The 22,486-nt window shown below is 40.1% G+C and overlaps 1 protein-coding gene across 1 annotated transcript in view; it reads right to left on the minus strand.

The window, feature by feature from the left end:
- PTPRK (protein tyrosine phosphatase receptor type K) overlaps positions 1-22,486 on the minus strand; it is a 424,966-nt gene that overhangs the window by 332,008 nt on the left and 70,472 nt on the right. The gene's annotated exons all lie outside the window — the stretch shown is intronic.

Genomic DNA, 22,486 nt, shown 5'->3' on the forward strand with positions numbered 1-22,486 from the left:
GCCTGTGGCACCGTTCACAGGCTTGCCTGCGCAAAGCCAAAACCCACAAGCAGCTCATCCATTGGTGTTCCTCTCTCTTTTTAAAATGTCTCTGCTTCACAAAACCAATTTCCCCCAAGAGCATCTTCTGTCAGAGCAGGAGATCACAGGCTGAGTCACTGAGCCCGAGTGAAACCTGGCCCAGTGTCTGTGTGACAAAAAAGCAACAGGCTACCTAAAACAAGGGGGAAACAGAAAATAATGGACTAGACTCAAAAACTAAAGGTGTAAATCAACAACTCCAATGCGCTGAAAGCTTAAGTAGTCCAAACACCGACAACAAGGATAAATAGCGTGCCCAAAAAAAAAGCAGTCAGACAAAATAATTAAAATTATTTAGAAATGAAATAATTGCTGCAGAATGAATTGAATAATCTTGCTTTATTAAATCAATCTAGCATAACAACACAAATTAAAGGCGCTTTTTCAGGGTAACACAAACAACAGATATGAAAACAATAGAAGTTGTGAGAAGTGACAGGGAGAAAGAAGGGGAGAAATGTAAAAGATGGGGTGGGGGGGAACAAAACCCAAAAATTCCTGTGTAACACAGTAATGTCTGCCCTGTCTCATTCAGTATGTTTTTTATTACATTCTTCACTCAAGGCAATTAAGTAGGCTTGGAAAAAGAGAGAAGAAAACATGATGATCACGAGAAGAGATCAAGGTTTGAGACAGAAGAAGTAAAGGAATCAAAAGAGCCTTGGCTGAAGAAAAAGTAGAGCGTAAACGCAAGAAAATACAGATGTCACACGTACAACTCTGCAGCATCAGTTCTCTCCATTCATGGTACACAGTCCTTGAGTTTGCTCCTCCTGCTCAAAAATAAAAGGCATGACCAGGAGAGAGTGAAAGAGAAAACACAGTGCATTCATCTTTATTTAGGCAGTATTTTTCAATCCAGAAAGGAAGTTAAATAAGAACTCAAGAATTAGATTATAAACAACTCCTGGAAATCAGAGGAGATATTTCTTGCATCCTCTCCTCCCTGTCCTCAGTAGCTAGGGCATATCAATCCAATCAAAAACTGTTGTTACAACAAAAATTCCTCGTTAGGAAGACACCTCTAGAATAACAGGAGCATTTGCGATGACTTCATTGTCTGACTTTTTGAATACAAAATATGGGACAAGTACAGCAGGTCCCAAGAACAAACAAAAAAGTCCTTACTATGGTAAATTCTAGTGTCATCATATGATGAGCCACCACCACTTCATCAACAGCGAACACCCTCCCATGCCTGCCAGGCTCTCACCAGCCCATACTACACCCCAGAGAAGAACGGGCTGGAGGTGGGAAAGGGGGAGAATGAGGGCCATGAAGAACTACTGTGCTCATTTCTGCCCTCTGTACAAGTACATGGCTTGGAACTAGGACTGGCCAGAGAATAAAGAAAGGAGGAATGGGCATGTATGTCACCAAATTGAGGACAGAAGTATTTTTTTACCTACCCAAAATGGAGTACTCAAATGTCACACAACAGTCGGAGAGTTTGCAAAAACAGTGTTGATATTTGGGGAAGGGGAAGTCCCTTTTACCACATTTCATCAGAAAATCTAGACCATGTCCCAAACTGAGATTATGTTTCGTCTTCAGTAAGAGACAACTCAAATAATTCTCACCGTTCTACATAAGTATTTGTCATTCTGAATAAATGACAAAACAACCTAAGTTTTAGCTAATTCTACTTCACTAAACACCACTGCCAGATACTCACTACAGGGCACCCTTAGGACCATTTGTTAACCAGTGCTTTGGCTGGCAAGAATAACACCAGGAGAGAAAGAACCTCTACACTGCTAAATCCTTGTACCATAAAACCTTAAAACTTCATATTCAGCTCCATGTTAGCAAAACCTTCTCAGATGTTACACAGCAATAACAACTAAAAAGCCCCAACATTTCATACTCTGCACTAAGTTGGTTACTACATCGGTGTTACTGTCAAAGACTGCAAGGCACAAGAAGAGAAATATTTGTGCACCAAAGAAACATTTATGCTTTTAAAAGTCCCAACTCCAATGCCCTATTACCACCAAGAGACTTTTTTAATTAACATCTATCATGATAAAGCCAGAAAGGCTTAGAACATAAATCTTGGTCTTTGATTTAACTTACAATACACTGCTATGATCACTCTACAGCAAAAATGTACAATTCCTTCAACATTTAATTGATAAATGAATAGCCGTTTCCCTTAAAGGGAAGTTATCACTGTCTGCTGTCCCAGCACCAAAATGACATACGGCTTTGAAGCACATGCCTGCAGGGCACCCATTACCCTTGTTAATGGTTTAAGTGCCCTCAGTATATAAATTTAAACTACCAATGAATCTTGTAGACTCATTTGGAAGATGAATGGCCTTAATTGCTCGTCTTTGTGCCCACTATTAATTTTAGTTATCAGGGTTCTGATTAGCAGTAACAACATGCCTGTTAATACACAGCAAGCAATCCAAACCTCCCTGTGCGTAGCATCACTGCTGCATCCACAGAACAAGCAAATGTCCGTTTATCACATGCACATGAACAAAGTGTATCAGGACAGATTATCAACCCACTACAAAATCCACCCTATAACAACTGCCTAAACCAATGGCTTCCTCTCACAGAGCATACCTCCTCCTCTTACCAACAGATTGTGACATTTCAAGGCAAGTAAAGTAAAAGCCAATGCTGTAGTGATTTATCCAGTACAACACGATGAGACAAACTAAGCATTTTAAACCCCCTGCAGACCACTCCAGACTTAAAGCATGAGCAAATTTGGATTTCCCCTTCTCTGTTTTAACAGTCAACTGCCTGTGTGCTGTTTTGGTAACTCTGGGTACTAAGAGACAAACCTAGTGTAACATGCTGTATGGAAAACACAAGGAGAAGAGACAACGGGTGGGTGAAACCTGCAGTAATCTATTTTGTTTCCAGTCATTTGTTCAAAACTATATACATCCTAAATCAATCTTTAACCACTCAAACATAAAACCACATCTGACAGAAGTACACCGTAGTCAGGACTTGTTAGTACCCTAACTCAACTACTGGGCCACTCTCCATAATGATGTGACAGCACTGTTCAGGCAAGAAGGTGGACGGTCTTGATGATCGTTTAGTACATTCCAGTGAGGTTCAGCAGCTGAACTGAAATACATACTTGTATTCGCTCTCCAACATTTTGCCAAGAATCTGCTAATATCCTACAAATGACAAGTTAGAAGTCTCCAACTCAGCCATTTGTAACCTCCTCCACAACTCAGTAAAAAGGTACTTCAGTACCAACCACTGTCCCCTTACGTATCACCACCATGCTCCTTTAGTGACAGTTGATGTATAATCTCCAGTTTATCTTCAATACTACCCTGCCAATGGAATTTGTGCATACCTACCAACACACACGCCATGCCACAAACAGTGATTTGTGCACCTCTGCTCAGTCTCCTGGCTGGAAGCACACAGCGCTGACATTCAAATGCTCTTGGACCTTGCAGAACCTAAATGCACATTTACCTTAGATTTCTAATATCATGCTTCAGAAAAAGGCAGCAGTAGGGATCAAAGCAATACGAGTCCAACCTCAACAGCCTGATGTGGGCTTGGGGACTGGTACGCAAGGCAGCCAATATCTCCTCCCTTCAAACGACGCTGCCATCAGGCCGTGGGCCAGAAGGGCCGGACGGGGACAAGCAGCACGCTCTGCTGAGGGACAGCACCAACCAGAGCCATGGTTTGCTGCATCTCTGGTGGTGGCAAGGGCCAATAAGAAAGCATTGACAATCAATTTAACAAAAAGAAAAATCAGGTAGGCCATCTGAAATAAACACCGTATCGACAACTGAAATCGTAAGCTAGGAAGACGGAATCTTAAATCTGGATGGTTATTTTGCCAAACTGCTAACTGCATTTTGGGTCAACTCAATTTGTTCAGCTGCTGAGGAAGTATCTGAGAAACATTTACCTTCCACAGAAACCAAGAAAATCAACAATTCACTGTTTCCATTATCTTTTCCCATAAGCTTCACTAAGTTATTAATTCCAGCTTAAACACACCTAGAACTCTCACACAGCCCTCTTTCAACATCCTTCTGAAAGACAAGTGATAAATCATGCTAGCCTCATAAAAATGTCCTGACTACATGTCCATTTTCATTTTTAAAAGACAAGGAATCTTAAATGTTCATTATAAAAAGAAAGGTATGAATATCCCACACTGAACTCTCAGAAAAGAAATTAAAGCTCCACTAAATAACAAGGTCATTAAGATTAATCTAAATTTAATCTTAAAATTAATCTTAAAATCCCAAAGATTAATCTAAATTTAATAAAGATCATATAGTCAAGGTTTACACATCACGTATAAAAAGCTATTTAAAGATGCTTGAATTTAAAGACAATTTAGATTTTTTAAATGTTACCATGGTATTTCCTTAGCAGCAACACACAGTACTGACACTGCTCTGTGATTTTGATTTCTGCTATATCCTTTCATACCAACCCAGGAAAGAAGAGTTGAATGGATTTTTCCCCATCAGATTAAAATATAAATAAGCTCAAGACTAAGGGAAGCATGTGTCAGTAACTCCCACTGATAAATGGATGTCCACTACAACTTTACGGTGGCCTCCCAGCTCATCAGCTCAGGACAGAAAGGAAAACTGATTGAGATTTTGAACTAATGATTTTTATCTAACAATTCCAGTGTTCTCACTACACTTCCTAGAGATCATGTCACTTTTACTATTTAGAAAAATAGTGTCGGTTGCACACCACTATTACATGAAATTTAAGATACCCATAATGTTTATTATGAATGGCATTATAGGGATGCAATACTGGAGATCTACTGACTTCTAGATAGAAGAAACTATTCCCACATATCACCTAAAAATTCTGTATGTCCGTTTTCATATTTAATTAGACCTTAACAACTCCAGTGCCCTTTAAAATACACTCAGAAAAGCAACAGTAAAAAACCAATTCAAAACACTCAGAAAACTACTAAATTGTGACAAATTAAATACCTATTGATAAAACTAGCTCATGAATAGTAACACACATTTACTGGACATGCTTTATACCATCTTTTCAAAAAAAGATGACCTTTAGCATCAGTGGTAGGAGAAGGGAACGGCTGGCATTCACTTTCCTAAATACAACAAAGAATATATTTCTTTGTTTTATGTCACACTTTCTACAGAATTAAAAATAAAGAAAAAAAAATAGTATAACAAATTATATGCAACAACAGGAACAAGGACCTTATTTTTAAGTCTCCAATAATAACAACAGCTATCCACTAGAACTCCCAAGTACATTCTCACAAAAATCTGGCACTAAGTTTCAAAAACTAATAAGGGAAAGCAATGAAAGAAAATTGCATCTTCTGGATTTGGGGCAGGGGTAGGCAAAACGGAAATTGGAGTACCTGATTAGGTTTTTAAAATAAATTGATTTTAGAAGTGGTTTTCATTACCTATTTCTATAATCCACCAGCATTGCAAAGGATTTTTTTCAGCCATAGAATGGCATGTATAGAAGGACAGTCAAAAGAACACAACTTTACAGTTTATTTCTGAGATCTGTTCTTGCATCCGACTACTTCTGGTGTTATGCAAAATACACTAGTAACATCTTAAATTTCATGCTCCTCAATTTTAAGGAGCTGGTTAAAAGCCCAGAAATTCATCCACTAAGAACAAGCAGATCACCAACACAGGAGAAAAAAATCCTAGCATGAGAGAAGAGTTGTACTACAGGCACACAACAAACTTTTGTCATCACAACTTTTCCCTTACACAGGGCTCAGTTACAAATGGTTTCTTTGGGGCTCATATGTATGAAGGTGGCATATCAGGAATGAAATACTCTTTTCTCATCCAGCTCAAGTAACTAGTTGCAACAATCTGCTCCAACAGCATGTTTTCATTTTTCTCCACTTTATGCAAAAGCATAACGACTAGCTCTAAATCTATCAAAGTAGATGGCTCCATGGTAAGAACCCAGTACAAAATTATGTTTATCTGGGATGTCAGGTAAAAGTCCTGTGAAAATTTAATTTTTCTCCTCATGTTGACTGGTGAATTTAAAACTTGAAGAATATAAAGACACTATAGTAGGTCTCTTGTCAGTCATAGATCCAGGAACGCATTCCGGTTTTAAAATCGCCCACCTACCGCATTAATTTACCTGTTTCTACCACAGCATGCCTTGAATTACAGGATGTTTTCATCTTCTAAAGGCACCACATTATTTCTGTTACGACCATTAAAACACATTGATTGCAGAGCATTCAGACACCTATTAAGAATATACTATAAGTTGCTAGAATATACTATGAATATACTATTAAAGGAGTTTGAGAATAAATTTTAATGACTTATGTTAAAGTGCTTATTTTCAGTATTACCTACTGAAATGTAACTCTGAATTAACCTTAATTAACCTATGGCATCTAAAAAGGCAGAGGTCAGAGGCCCTATTTAATTTAAAAAAAGAAAACCGTGAAAACAGTAGCACTTAAGACGAATGACAAATTCTCCTTCACTACAGGGAGAAGTTATACTTAATACTAAGAATATTTATCTTCTTTGCAGTAGTATCTTATTTTGTAGTACTAGAATTCATTACACAAAACATAGAATCACAGAATCATAGAATCATAGAATCATTAAGGTTGGAAAAGACCTCTAAGATCATCGAGTCCAACCATCAACCCAACACCACCATACCCACTAAACCATGTCCCTAAGCACCACATCTACGCATCTTTTAAATACTTCCAGGGATGGTGACTCCACCACTTCCCTGGGCAGCCTGTTCCAAGGCCTGACCACTCTTTCAGTAAAGAAATTTCTCCTAATGTTCAATCTAAACCTCCCTTGGTGCAACTTGAGGCCATTTCCTCTTGTCCTATCGCTTGTTACTTGGGAGAAAAGACCAACCTCCACCTCGCTACAACCTCCTTTCAGGTAGTTGTAGAGCGCGATGAGGTCTCTCCTCAGCCTCCTCTTCTCCAGGCTAAGCAACCCCAGTTCCCTCAGCCGCTCCTCATAAGGCTTGTGCTCCAGACCCTTCACCAGCTTCGCTGCCCTTCTCTGGACACGCTCCAGCACCTCAATGTCCTTCTTGTAGTGAGGGGCCCAGAACTGAACACAGGATTCGAGGTGCGGCCTCACCAGTGCCGAGTACAGGGGCACGATCACCTCCCTGCTCCTGCTGGCCACACTATTTCTGATACAGGCCAGGATGCCGTTGGCCTTCTTGGCCACCTGAGCACACTGCCGGCTCATGTTCAGCCAGCTGTCAATCAGCACCCCCAGGTCCTTTTCCTCCGGGCAGCTTTCCAGCCACTCTTCCCCAAGCCTGTAGCGTTGCCTGGGGTTGTTGTGACCCAAGTGCAGGACCCGGCACTTGGCCTCGGCCCATGGATCCAGCCTGTCCAGGTCCCTCTGCAGAGCCTTCCTACCCTCCAGCAGATCAACACTCCTGCTCAACTTGGTGTCGTCTGCAAACTTACTGAGGGAGCACTCGATCCCCTCGTCCAGATCATTGATAAAGATCCTGAACAAGACCGGCCCCAAAACTGAGCCCTGGGGAACACCGCTCGTGACAGGTCGCCAGCTGGATTTAACTCCGTTCATCACAACTCTCTGGGCTCGGCCGTCCAGCCAGTTTTTTGCCCAGTGAAGAGTGCACCTGTCTAAGCCATGAGCCGCCAGCTTCTCTAGGAGAATGCTGTGGCAGACAGTGTCAAAGGCTTTACTGAAGTCCAGGCAGACCACATCCACAGCCTTTCCCTCATCCACTAGGCAAGTCACCTGGTCATAGAAGGAGATCAGGTTGGTCAAGCAGGACCTGCCTTCCATGAACCCGTGCTGGCTGGGCCTGATCCCCTGGTTGTCCCGGACATGCCTTGTGAGCGCCCTCAAGATGAACTGCTCCATAATCTTCCCCGGCACCGAGGTCAGGCTGACCGGCCTATAGTGCCCCGGATCCTCCTTCCGGCCCTTCTTGTAGATGGGCGTCACATTGGCGAGCCTCCAGTCGTCCGGGACCTCCCCAGTTAACCAGGACTGCTGGTAAATGGTGGAGAGTGGCTTGGCAAGCTCCTCCACCAGCTCCCTCAGTACCCTCAGGTGGATCCCATCCGGTCCCATAGACTTGTGAGTGTCCACGTGACATAGCAGGTCGTTAACTACTTCCTCTTGGATTATGGGGGGTTTATCCTGCTTGTCGTCCCTGTCTTCCAGCTCAGGGGGCTGAGTACCCTTAAGGATAACTGGTCTGACTATTAAAGACTGAAGCAAAGAAGGCATTAAGTACCTCAGCCTTTTCCTCATCCTTGGTGGCAATGTTTCCCCCCCCTCCCCGCATCCAATAAAGGATGGAGATTCTCCTTGGCTCTCCTTTTGTTGTTAATGTATTTGTAAAACCATTTTTTGTTGTCTCTCTCAACAGTGGCCAGATTGCGTTCTAGCTGGGCTTTTGCCTTTCTAATTTCCTCTCTGCATGACCTAACGAGATCCCTGTACTCTTCTTGAGTTGCCTGCCCCTTCTTCCAAAGGTGATAAACTTTTTTCCTGAGTCCCAGCAGAAGCTCCCTGTTCAGCCAGGCCGGTCGTTTTCCCCGCCCGTTCTTCTAACAGCACATGGGGACAGCCTGCTCCTGCGCCTTTAAGACTTCCTTCTTGAAGAACGTCCAGCCTTCCTGGACCCCTTTGCCCTTCAGGACTGTCTCCCAAGGGACTCTCTCGACCAGTGTCCTGAGCAGGCCAAAGTCTGCCCTCCGGAAGTCCATGGTAGCGGTTTGGCTGGCGCCCCTCCTTACTTCACCAAGAATCGAGAATTCTATCATTTCACGGTTGCTAAGCCCAAGACGGCCTCCGACCACCACATCTCCCACCAGTCCTTCTCTGTTTGTGAACAGCAGGTCAAGCGAGGCACCTCCCCTGGTGAGCTCGCTTACCAGCTGCGTCAGGAAGTTATCCTCCACACACTCCAGGAACCTCCTCGACTGTTTCCTCTCTGCCGTGTGGTATTTCCAGCAGACATCCAGTAAGTTGATGTCCCCCATGAGAACAAGGGCTAGCGATTGTGAGACTTTTGCCAGCCGCTTGTAGAATACTTCATCTGCCTCTTCATCCTCGTTAGGTGGTCTATAACAGACTCCCAGCAGGATATCTGCCTTGTTGGCCTTCCCCCTCATCCTTACCCATAAGCACTCGACCTTATCATCACAATCATTGAGCTCTATGCAACTGAAACACTCCCTAACATACCGGGCCACTGCTTCTCTTTCCTTGCCTGTCCCTTCTGAAGAGCTTATAGCCATCCATTGCAGCACTCCAGTCATGAGAGTCTTCCCACCATGTTTCTTAAATTGAACATGGAACTCCAAGTCTCATCCAAAAGCACCAATGGAGTGTAAACACCAACAGCTTAATAGGAAATATGGCCAATTATTCCTAAGTTAGCATTATTTTATTTTCATTGTAGGGCTTTTGTTGGTGCTGTTAGAATAGCAAATAATCTAAATATCCCTATAAATATATGCTTTTCAGAAAAGGAAGTGGACAAAAACACTCCTAAATCACTACATGCTATAAATCACCTTGACATTAAAAAGCAATCCCACCCCTCAAAAGCTATAAAGTAGTACCACAACCAATATGAGAAAAGAAAAAAAAAAAAAAGGAAAAAAAAAGCTAAACAGGTCATAATCAAGTCCGATATATGCGTAATTTTTTTCATTTCATATCTGTCTTCCATATTCCTTATTAATAAAATGTAGTCGCTTATTTTAGAAAGGAAAGATGGGAACTTGAAATATATCAGCTACAAGTTACCAAGAATGCAGTAAGCCTCACGTGAGTATCCTTTCCAGTCATCTTCAGGGACAGATCTCGCTATTAATCCCAGCATTTATCCTAAGCCCAAATTTTGGAAGAGCATGAAGATTCACAATTAGATGTGAATCTTGGCCAGATCTACCTGGCCGTGCCATTTATTATATTTCTTCTAGTAAATTAGGTTCCTTCCCTTTATACCAGGCCTGGAAAAGGCTTCTTCATCTCCGATTTCAAAAAGCTTCATATTAAAAGGCACCAGGAAACCTTCCCACGCTTTACCAGCGGTTAACAGGATGGAAAAAGGAAAGAGATGAAGAGGGGAGAAGATCAGGCTCTATTACACTATCTGTCCTTCAGCTTCCAAACTAAGCAAAATCTAATTTAAACAAAAGTGTCTTTAAATTTCCTCCTGTTCTCCTGGGAAAGGGAGGTTTTCTGTTCTTTACTGGAGAGGCAACAACAGTTAGCTGTGAAGAGTCACAGTTGCTTAATGTCATTTTCATGTTTTCTTCATCCTTCCTTGGCATGGGCAACGCAACAGAGAGCAAATAGCCCCGCATATGCAGATCACTTCATATAACTGAAGCTACCAAGACAATTTCCATTTCAGTTCACCAGATATTTCTGAAATCACAAAGAGATTCAAGTTTCATGAAATTAAGAACAGATCTTCATTAACACACAAGTGTCAACATCCACAAAACACCAAAGCTATTTCATATTTCAGCTCATAGGCTGCAAGCTTCAGTATTCCTCCGGTGCACTGAGCAGACTTCTGACCAATTACACTGGTGACAAGGAGTTATACCATTTGAATACAAATAACGGGGGGTGAGGGGTTGAATCATGTACTTGAGATTAACAAATATTTTCATGACTACACCAATAGTAACTGAAACACCAGCAAGCAAATTCTATGATTTCAAGGACACAATTGAGAGCTCCAAAATGAAATTAATCACTTTGATTATTTATTATACAATGCTGCTTCTAAAAATAACACCTTTTTCCAAGACACTGTTAGTGCTTATTTATAGAAAATCTTTTGTAGATATCGCAGTCTCTGGCATTTCTCCTAAATGTTCTCACAATATGCTGTTAAAAGTTAATGGATAAGAATGAGATTAAACTCAACAGGAGTTCTGAATTAAGACCATTACATTAAATCACAAAATTTTGTATAGATTCAGAGTGCTAGTTTATTTTGTAATCTACTCTCCAAGAAATCACATCAGCAATTCAACCACAAAAGCAGGCCTAACAATTATACTAGCCACCCTATTACAACTTTGACAGTTTAACCATAAAACAAGGTGACAGGGGAGAAAACAGATTTTTTAAAGTTTGTTCTAAAAACCATCTCTTTTGGTATCAGGTATCAAAATTTTGTTCAACAGACGAAAACGAGAGTTTCCAGCTGGACAGTAGGAGCAACCATTCAAAAATAAAAAGGAGTCTCATTTGAGGACAACAAATGATCACAAGTTACCACACCATCAGTGCAGAAGCCAGACAAGCAAATGAGGAAATGAGGGAAGAGTGCATAAGTTACACAGACTGAACTATAAAAGGAGCTAAAGGAACAGGGAGACAAAGAGCTCAAAAGGAATATAGCCAACATGAAAGCTGAGGACTTCCTAGGGGGAGGTGAGCGTAAGACTGTGCATAAAATTTTAAATGGTCATGCAAAAAGGAAGATTGAATTAAATGCAAGGAAATGGAAAAAGCTCTGATGTTGAAAGTGACAGAAGCTGTTACAAAAGGTCACTTCTGAAGGCACAGAAGGAGATAAGTCCAAGAAGGTGGAGAGATGATTGAGGTGTTCAGTCATGGTATAAATCCAGAGGCACAGGAAGATGACAAGAACCTCTCAGAAGAGATCTTTCAAGAAACAACATCAAGGTACATGAAGAATTAAGCTAGCAGTGAATCACAGAACTCAGGCACATGAATGAGAGAGGTAATATGCAATATTGAGATCAAAAATATATCTTCACACACACAGGCACTGCTAAACTAAAAGCCTTTTGTATCAGAAGTGCAGTTACTGCTCTAGTTTCCCATTTTATCATAAGATGACAGTCATAACCATTTTAATATCTGGCATATCTTTTCACGCAATCCAGCAATATTCTCATGAAAGGAAGGCTAGAAAGAAAAACAATGTAAATGTATTTTGAAAACACAGTGAAGGTTTTTATACCCAAAGGAAACAGCCAAGCTCCCCAATTTAGAGAAAGACCTGCTGAGATACAGACCAACAAATAAGAGATTTCAGATGTACTGGCCCCCAATCTACAGAATCCGAGAACAGTTGAGTTTGGAAGGGACCTCTGGAGGTCATCTGGTCCAACTCCTCTGCTCAAGCAGGGCCACCTACAGACGGTTGCCCAGACAGTTTTTCAGTATCACCAGGGATGGAAACTCCACAAGCTCCCTGGACAACCTGTGCCAGTGCTCAGTCACCCGCACAGTTAAAAAAAAAAAAAAAAGTGTTTCTTGATGTTCAGAGGGACCCTCCCTTTGTGGGAGACTGTGTCAAAAGCCTTACTAATGTCTAGGCAAATGATATTTGCTGCTGTCCTTCATGTGCCTGGAAACGGTTTCAAGGATGAGCTGTTCCATCACCTTCCCAGGATCGAGGTTAGACTGACCAGCCTGTCCTTCCCTGGGTTCTCCTTCTTGCCCAACCTCCTATTAAGATACTGTCTCATCTTAACCTTTTCTCAGTAATACTTCATATTTCTCCGGTATCAAAACAAAGCTCTGCACATACTCACAAGTTTTAACACCTTTTATTCAATCACACAGACAAGTATAACATTGCCCTCTGCAATACCATGCTTAAACATGGACTATAAAGTATCAGAGAAAAGCTGAGATAAAAACCAGAATTATATGAAAACTTTTCATATTAAACAAGCTGAGAGCAGCAAACACAAAGAAATACAGATTTATCTTTCTTTCTGATACATCTTTTACTTTTCCTCTTTAACCTTACAAATCTTAGTCTTTCATTAAAGGCACCCTATGAAATCAAACGACTATCAAATGGATGATTCATTTCACATGCTACTCTTTGTATTAGTTGTTACTTCATTCTTCAGCAAAGTAAGATTTATCAAAATATTTCACAAACTATCAGGAAAATATTTTAGGTAGATTTCATTAGGAAAGAGTCATCTGACAGCAAAGCTATTTAACACACTCAGAGCACACATACAGAAAAAGAAGATGCTAACAACTCACTCTCCTCCTTTATATCTTATGGGTAAATCACTGCTTACTGATTTAACTGAACTGATTTAACATACAAATTGTGCATGTAAGCGTATAACGTGTCTCTTCTCTCATCACAATTAGTCCTCAACAAGACCTCTGATGAACAAACAGCACAAGTCATCACATCATTTTGGACAAAGCTTACTGATATGCCATCAAACTTAGCTTTATTTGTGCAATAAAAAATACCCCCTCCAGACAAATAGTAATAGGTGTGTAAAGCTCTAACAAGAAATCACTATTTTAGGGTAAAAATATTTATAATCAGAATTGTATGTCTACTACAATTTAACGAACAAAGAAAACGTTATTTTGTGACTCCCTAGGGAATCAAACTCAAAGACTGAAAACTTGTATTTTTATCTGCAAATCTGCACTTTAGTTTCAATAGAAGTAACTATTACAAGAATACTTAGCTGTATTATAGTATTTTTCAAGCAGATTCAAGTTGTATTTAATCCCTCCGCTTCTTAAATGGAGAAATACTCTTACTGAGGTGGCTTTGTGAAATGGTGTAATAGATAAGCCTGAAGGTTAGATGAATCCTACTTTAGACTGTGCAATGAAGTTGTAGCATTTTGGAGCCAATCATCTGTCCACGTCCTGAAGGCATATTGCCCAAAGCACAGTAAGGAGAACAGAGAAACGTGAAGGAATCATGTAGGAAACAACCTTAAAAATTCAGCACACAAGTGAAAATGTATTCCTGTATGTTATACATTGCACAGAAGTCAAGTACAAGAAAAACCATGGCTGAAAACTGTCCTGGTAGACACTGACAGGGTACCAATAACAGTCTCCGAGCAGATATTTACCACTCGGTCTTAAGATTTTAAGGCTGAATTAGGTATTTTCATGAAAACATCAGCTTGATGCTAAATAGTAGTTAAAAGGTAATTCAAAAGTTAGAAGTTATAAGGAAATTTAGAAAAGAATACCCACATCCAGACATTACATGTGGTTCTGGTTTTCCATTTCCTAAGGGTTATAGCAGAAAGTAAAAAGGCTAAGAGAACATCCAATGAAGATGATCATAGGATGCTTAAAGTATTAGACATAACTTAAAAGACTAGGAATTTTCAGCCAGAGATGACACAGGAAATAGGACAGGTGCATCTTTAGTGACATGAAGAGGAGAACAAAGATCAACTACTTCGGTGGTGTGTGTGAAAACATTACAGGGCTTCAAATGAAGCTATGGGGTGTTAGGATCAAATTAAACACCACAGTGTTAAGCTGTGGGACTCCTTGCCACAGGATGCTACAGCTGCTACAGATATTCGGAGGGGGAAGATGGACAGAATGACTGGTATCAGCTGAGAAACACTAACTGAGCACCTTTGGCTCAGAAGACCACATGCCACCAAGACAGTATTTTGGGAAAGCATACCTACAGACTTGCCAGTGACAAGAAGAGAGTATAAAATCAGGGCATTTGGAGAAAAGATACTGAGTTCTAGCAGTTTTTGGACCAACATACTGTATTGAGTAAGAGGAAAACATGTAAGATACACAACAAAATAAAGCCATAACTATCTGATGTAATTATGAGGCTGAACTATCTCAGAGGGCAAAAACGGGACACTAAGAACTAAGGAGAAAGAGAGGGAGGGATATTATATTGAATAGAAGAGAACGGGATAGAAAGAGCAACAGGAGGACTACAACACAAATCAGTAGTGAAGAAGTCTGAAGAAATCATGTCCTGAACATGCATTGTTTAAGTAGCCTAATATCTGAAGGTTTGCGCTGGTAACTCCACATCACTCTACGCTCTCTTTCCATGTGCAATCACCGATGGGCTCCATTAGTCAGAGTATTGCCCAGTGCAGGGATCTCTGCAAGGAAACGGCTATACACAGCTCTGAGAATGAGTTAATGACGCAGATGTACTCCCGATGTGATAAAATAAAGTTACAAGATATACATGCTGTAGTTTTCTCAGCAATTGTCAACCACATATGTATAACCCCCCCTAGTAACTTTTTTCCTTAAACTGCACTTGAGAGCTTAGTAACTGAGGCTGTAATCAAACTAGACTCTCGAAAAGATCCTGCATTTTATGATTCACTCTTCGGAGTACTGAAGTATTTTCTGTACTTCCCGTTCGTAGGGGAAAAAGAAAAAAGAAAGAAAAAAAAAGTCTTACACTTTGCTTTTACACTAGATTCTCTTGTTCAAGCTAGACAAGGCATTTACACATTCAACTAGAAGTTGTGCAAATATTACATTCCCATGTTTTCACAACATTTTTTCAGTCGTCCTTTGCTAGTGCATTCACAAAAATGTGTATATGACAGAGTATTCACTTTTTGGTATGCCATTACCTAAAAAGGGGCAGTTTGCTAGTGAAAGGAAAGAGAAGCAGCAGCAGGATAAGCTTCTAAAAAGTATCAGTTAAGTTAAAATTCATACTATATCTCATCTGACAATGAAAACCTCATGGAAGAAGGAAACATCTGAAGAGTTTCATGTTTGGGTTTGTTTTGTTTTTTAAAGCCAGGAGAATAAATGTGAATTGTTTCAGTGGGCAACATGTGTCCTGACGCTTGCATTACTTGTCACTATATATACAAAAAAAAAAAAAGGCACAAAAAAATCCCACAAAAAACCCAACCCATCCACAAAAGAAGCTTTCCTCTCTGACTGTTTCTTATTTTTTCTGTACTATAACTTAAAGAAAGCTAAAAATTGGCTCTGCACTACCAAGTTATCATTTTAAAGTTAAAATACAGAACATAATGCAGAGCAATACAGTCAGAAGAAAATACTTCATAAAGACCAAAAGCCAAGAAAAGCATAAAAATGTTTAACACAATATAAAAATCAATATTTAATAACCAACACATAATCAGGATGCAATGAATAAAGCAACAAGCATAATAAAATTCTGCTGCTTTTAAATTGAAACACTTTAGTACCAGAGGAATATACGTAATTCGTAATAAAATAACAGCCTGAAGCTATGACTAAAAGCTCCCCCACCCATTTTTCACAGTCCACTCCACAAAAGTGTAAAACAGTAATGTTTTGTTCATACCACCTATACTAGTAGGTCAATCCCAGTTTCTTAAGGGACAAGAAGTGACAGGTAAAGACTATTGAGAATTGCTGGTTTAAGTTCAAGTACAAATTCATGTCACCCACTGGCACGGTGAGGTTCTGTCCTCTTTTGATCCCTGTAATTTTGAGTATTTACATACTCTTCAAAGGGACAAAGATGGACTCCAGGTCTTCTCATCTGCATCTCATCTCTGGGTATCCTCACCGACAAATACATTTGCAAACATTTTCTCTGCGGGGTTGACTCCATCAAACTACTGATCTAAAGTGGTCTCCTTCTGCCTAAACTGAACCTCAGGATGCCTTTCTGACAACGTCTGGCTATCATGAGCAGTGCAGCACAGTTACAAACACCCTTTTACTCCTTCACTCCAATCTTGAGCTCAGGTCAGCACCTCTTTTCTCAAGTATTACAGAAACCATCATCCATCATTCACATCTGCATTTAAGCCTTTTCTTGTGTCCTTCACTCCAGCTACGCCTGATTTTTGAAGGGTAACTAAAAAGCTTCTCCAAGACACACTTTCTCCTTAAGTCTTTTCCAGCTTTTATCTCCCCAATCACTTCGGCATCTCTTCTCTGCCCTTGACAAATGTGTCTTCTCCCACTCTTATCTATTCACAGGACTACTGAAAAGACTCTCTTTACAGCCCATTGCTTTGGCTGCCTTCCACTTTCACTTCCTCTCTCTCCATTTTCACAGAACAAACTTATTTTTGTAACCATTCACTGTTTATGCCCACTTACAGAAAGCCAGGCAATTCAACTCAACAGAACTCATGGCAGCAACTAGCAGAAACCTATTCCTTTGTTGTTGGATTTGCTTTCCTCTGGTTTAGCTGGTTAAAACAACCCAGAGAGTTAAGGCAGAGGGGGATTGAGAGGTCAAAAAAGCACCAAAAAAAGGAGATGACAAGTCCATTGCTAGACTAAGGAATAAGGCAGATGTGCGTAGAGGGAGACAAGAAAGCATGGAGTGTCGAGCATGGGCAAGCAAACCACTTGGTTGGCTAAGTTTCCTGCTTTTGGCTGCCCATAGGTCTCCAATGTGAAGAAGAAGGAAAAAGAAGAAAAAAAAAAAAAAAAAAATCACACACCGTCCCACTCATCTAAGTTGCCAACAACATCTACTTAGAGTCAGAATGTCGACCTGGCAAAGGCACAAGTGTTGTAGGTAGCTAACAAACTGCAACTTTAAAGGGAGATTTTAAGTATAGCTGCCCTGATACCATCTCTGGGGTCGAGCACGAAGAAGTGCTAGCGTATCTCAAAACTCAGAGACAAATTGAGAGGCCAATAGCACTATTCTGCAGTCTTGCACTGCTTGTATCTCCTACCAAGCAAAGGGAACTGAAAATGAACAACTTTGCCAGTACGTGTTTTTCACTAGCCAAAGAAAAGAGAGAGACATTGTCAACACCTTCTCGTACAAGACAACTCCTCGTAATGTTTACATGCATTTAATGCCCACATATCAGATTTCAGGGAAGGTACAATTCAACAGTGATCAGTCTGTCCTTGTATAGCAAGTGAGGTCTTCTATCTAGCAGTGATTGTGGCGCCCATGCACCATTACACCTTTGTCTAGTTCTTTACATAGTCCAGTTATATGGTAAACACTCCTCATCTTCCAGTCCAAATTAGTTTCACCTAGAGTCAACTTGGCAGACACAGCATTACATATGCAAGCTCTGAGAGACAGCCTTCATTTTTGCGATCCAGGAAGAGATGTATGCTGCAGGGCAGCAGGGGAAAGTCGAGCCGTATCAACACCATTTTGATCCCATTAGCTCAACTTCTTGCTTGTCCATAGCGGTCTCACTAAGGTGAACAATCACCTTCTGGTGACAGTAATAATCACCTTCAAATCAGGATAAAGATTAGTTATATTTAGTAGAACTAAATCACCGCTCAGAATTTGCTGCAAGGTACTCTAATAATCCATCTCATGGACTAGCCAACACGACAGAGCTAGTTTTTAGCACTGGCTTTGTTCTGAAGGTCTCAATTTGACATCCCATTTTGCAAACTTATAGTAGGAAACGCTGATGACTGATGCCATGTTGTTCTGTTTAGAAGGTATACTAAGACAGTCTACTAACAAACCTATCCAGAATAACCCCTAAGTGATCTGCTTCTATTGTGCAATGCCCTCGTAACCAGCCACCAGTTTTCAGTGTCTACAGGAACAGCTCAACTGAACAGACCTTAAGAGTCAGTATGAGTACTAGTGCTCCACATTTTCAAAGCTCTAATCAGTGTTACTCTTCAATCCATGCAGTACAGTTAACTATGCTGATGACATCTGCCTGGGTACCTAATCTCAATTCTTTTCTAATCCTGAGGGAACCAGGAATTGCAAACTGGCAGTTACAGCAGACTCTTACAGCAGTTGGCACATTTTCCATCTCTAGTAATGCTTTTGCGACTCGGTAGCAGAGAATTTCCAAAAAAAAAGCTCTACCAAAACAATCCACATCTGTTCTCTCTCAGCATCACTCTCAGTAGGTCTCTGACTTACCACGGCCATCTGATAAAATTGGATGCAACATCCTCCCCCCAAGCCCAAAAATCACGATAATAGTCTACACAGCAGCAATATTGGATCTACCCAGGGATCACTCATACTCTCTGGACATCTGCTCTTGAGTGCTGCTTCTCCACAGCCTGAATATCATATATCACTCTGGGCCCACCTACCTTACATGTAGTTAGCTGTCACGCAACTCCGCACTACTATGAGTGTCATTTCAGACTACAGATGGCATCTCTACCCCAGCTGCCACTGCTGAGTCATACTGCTCTGCCGTTTGCTCACTTTGAATACGCATTTGCTAAAATAGTCACAAAGATTGAAAGCTCATCTGACTTATTGTACCCAGATCTGTTTTGGTATCAAACCTCAATTTTTTCTTACTGCCAGCTTTGTCACGTTGCTGTTTGTCAGAGGCAGCTCACTAGAAGAGGATAAGATACCACTCAGCAACCAGGTTTTTCTCTGCCTCGCTACTTCAGAATGCTCCCAAATCACCTGTGTGCTGGCCAGAGAGGCCCTTGGTACAAGCAGGCAGCACAGGACCCAGCTGGGTTCCAGCTGAGCAGAGGGGCCGGCACATCTGCATGCAGATACGGCCAGCAGCAGCCTCGCAGAGGACAGGCTTCAACCGAGAGCAGTCACGGGGCTAGTGCAAGAAATTTCATTTCCAAAACTGCTGTGGCTTGTTTTTTGTACATACATCAACAACAGTAGTAATGAAATTTGAAACTTGATTACCAGAAGTATTTTGCTACCTCCCTCCTAATCCATCTACTTCAAACCACTCAATACTACCACATTCAACCCATAAACTAGAGAACTAGAAAATCCCAAAGAGGAAAAGTGCTGGAAATAAAAAGTATTAATTTGTTAGTTAACAGGGAACACAAAATGAAGGAGACTGCCAGAAAACGTTTTAATTCCTTCAACATTCAGTTAGAAAAAGGCACACACGCCCCAATCCATTACCATACTTTGTAAAGAAAACGTTTGGCAAGATACATGTTCTCAAATATTATTCAAGACAAGTGACTACCACCACATTACAGTTATGCAATTAATAATACTAAAAACAAGAAAAGAGAGAGAGAGAGTCTTCACTGACTCTGAATCAAACAGCAAATAACAACCACTAAAAGTTAGGATCCCACCTAATCCTCAAAACTCCTTTGCCACATTATGAAAAACAACTTTCACCAGGTTGATAAGGCGAGGCAATTCCCCCCACCTCACCCCATCATCTTTATATTTTTTTTACAAGAATATACTAACACTACACCTCCAAAACCAATCATACTTTTTAGAAATATTGAAAGACAATTAGAAACTGTTTGGATGGCAGGAGACGTGAGGAAGAACTAAGGACATTTTTCCTTAGGCCAAATAGTTTTTAGTATCAATGCTACTCTGATGAGGGTTCAAAATTTTGTGTTTTCTTGCCCTTGGGAACAAGTGGACATCTTCATCCTTTGTCTTTTATTTCTTTGCTGCTTTTAGGTCTAGCAAACCAGAAATTCACAACTCCAATTTCAGAAAGTAAGCAGAGGAGGATCTAATTTGAGTTGGTTTTAAATTATACAGCCATAAATGAATTAAGATTATGTTTATTCAATCAACATTTTCAGGTCACCTTTAAACCTCCTGCTACTGATTCATATGCTAGACTAATTGCTTCAGTTTCATCCTTCTTTCCTCTGAAGAGGAAATTCGTATTTGTCGCTGTAGACCTTGAAGAGCAGAAGAAGGATGAATTTACTTTTTTTGGTTCTTTTGAAGTCTCAAAACAGCATTCAGTTTGTACCATTTCCAGAAAAAAAGCTAGGACCTTCAGTTTCTACTTTTTCTGTTCAATCCACAAGTTGCAATTTAAAAACTTATGGTCAATGTATACTTTTAAGCATTTCTAGATTTTAGATCAGACAAGATGAATATCAGAAATCTAACGGGTAGACAAAAATCTATTAAAGAACCTGTCATTTAGGAATTGCAAATGACATCATCGTCATCAAAGCCCACACAGTAAGCAGTGACAGATAAATTATTCCAGCTGGCCAGTGACTATGTAAGCCCCCAAAACTGCCACCTCACTGACATCCAAAACTCATCAGTGAATTATTATGCAGCGGTCATAGTCTGAGGTAATCACAGGAATACCTCTGGTTTAGACCTTTTACCAGCTGACATTTCACAATGTTATTTCACCATGAAAATTAAATGCTCTTACATTTCTACAAAATGCAAAGACTGGTGCTCTAATCTGTAAGCAGCTAGCTGACAGAAAGAAAGCAGTCCGAATTTTGGACAAATATACTACTTGGCCTATGGGAGGGAGCATTGAACATTGCTGCTGATGTTAAGAATTCAAGAAGGAGAAAGTGTCAGTTCAAGAAGAGTAAGAAGCCAAGGAGCAGCACTGGAGTGACACAGTTCTGCCCTAGGACAGAACCCTGCCACAGAGTCCTCTTGTCAGCTGTGCTTGAAATATGTAAAAACAACGTGAAGTAAGCTTTAGCTGTTATTGAGGATTAAATACAGTAGCAATACATAAGTGCAGATCGATGCTAAATTTACAAGAACCTTTTAAGACAGATTTTTTTTTTTTTTTGAGTCGAGATGTTATGCATACAGGGGCTATTTACACACATGTTAATGCTTCTAATGCAGCAGCCGCCTTCAACTCAGACTGTGAAAAATAGAAGGGAATGGGTGGGAGGGGAGGTGCTCCTCTTCATCAGCAGCATCTTACTTTAAATGAATAGGATGAAAGGAAAAAAAGGAAAATTAAGAATAAGTATTGAAATGTGAAAGAGAAGGATAGCAGTGAATAAGCGTTAGATGTTATACTACTTTTTTTTCCAAGGAAAAAAAAAAAGAACAAACACAGACTTGACATTGAATTCTTTTTATATAAGCCATCAATACAAATCAAACAGAATGAATACTTGGAAAAAAAAAAAATCAATAAAGAATATTTCTAGTTAGAATCACTGTTGCTAATTACTTCATGACAAATTATCACAATAAATGTCAAACTTCCAATTTAGGGAGCAAGTCTTAAGTCATTCACTGCCTAAAGATACCAATTACAAAAGTAATAAATAGCTTTAGTCAAGTTTAGGCCAACTCATTTATACAAAGAAGTCTTCAAGTACTGTTCTGCAGAAAAAATACTTTATATATCCTCCTGATAGAAACAGGGGATCAAATAGTTGTAAAATTCCTGCATTTCTTTTGTTAATCAAATATATAATATTCGAATTAATACAAATATTCAAAAATACACTTACAACTAATATACTCAATAAAATAGAATACACCCAGGCGCAGTGGCAATAAGACACTTTTTGTAGCCCTGACAAATGCCACTGCTCAACGTTTCACTCCCCTTATTCTGTTACATAGAGGGCTGGTGATCAGACAGGAGCAGCTACTGCTTTGGTGCGAGATGGCATTACTCTCTTATTTGGGCTTTACTGTTTACTGTAAAATGCTTGGAAATTTTCACCTACCCTATTTGTAGTACTCTGTTCCAATTCTTTCTACTCTGTTTTATTTTCATGAGAACCAAGTACAGTAAAAGCTAGAACAGTTCCAGCTTTTATTAAGCACTGCCTTACCAGAGTTGTCTTTCTTCAGTAATATAGCATTGTGCTTAAAAAACAAAGTTATTCTTACAGATTCATTTGTTTTCAAAGTCTCTCTTGAGAGATTGGTAGGCAGTATC

This window comes from Calonectris borealis, chromosome 3 (genome assembly GCF_964195595.1).
Source record: "Calonectris borealis chromosome 3, bCalBor7.hap1.2, whole genome shotgun sequence".
NCBI lineage: Eukaryota > Metazoa > Chordata > Aves > Procellariiformes > Procellariidae > Calonectris > Calonectris borealis.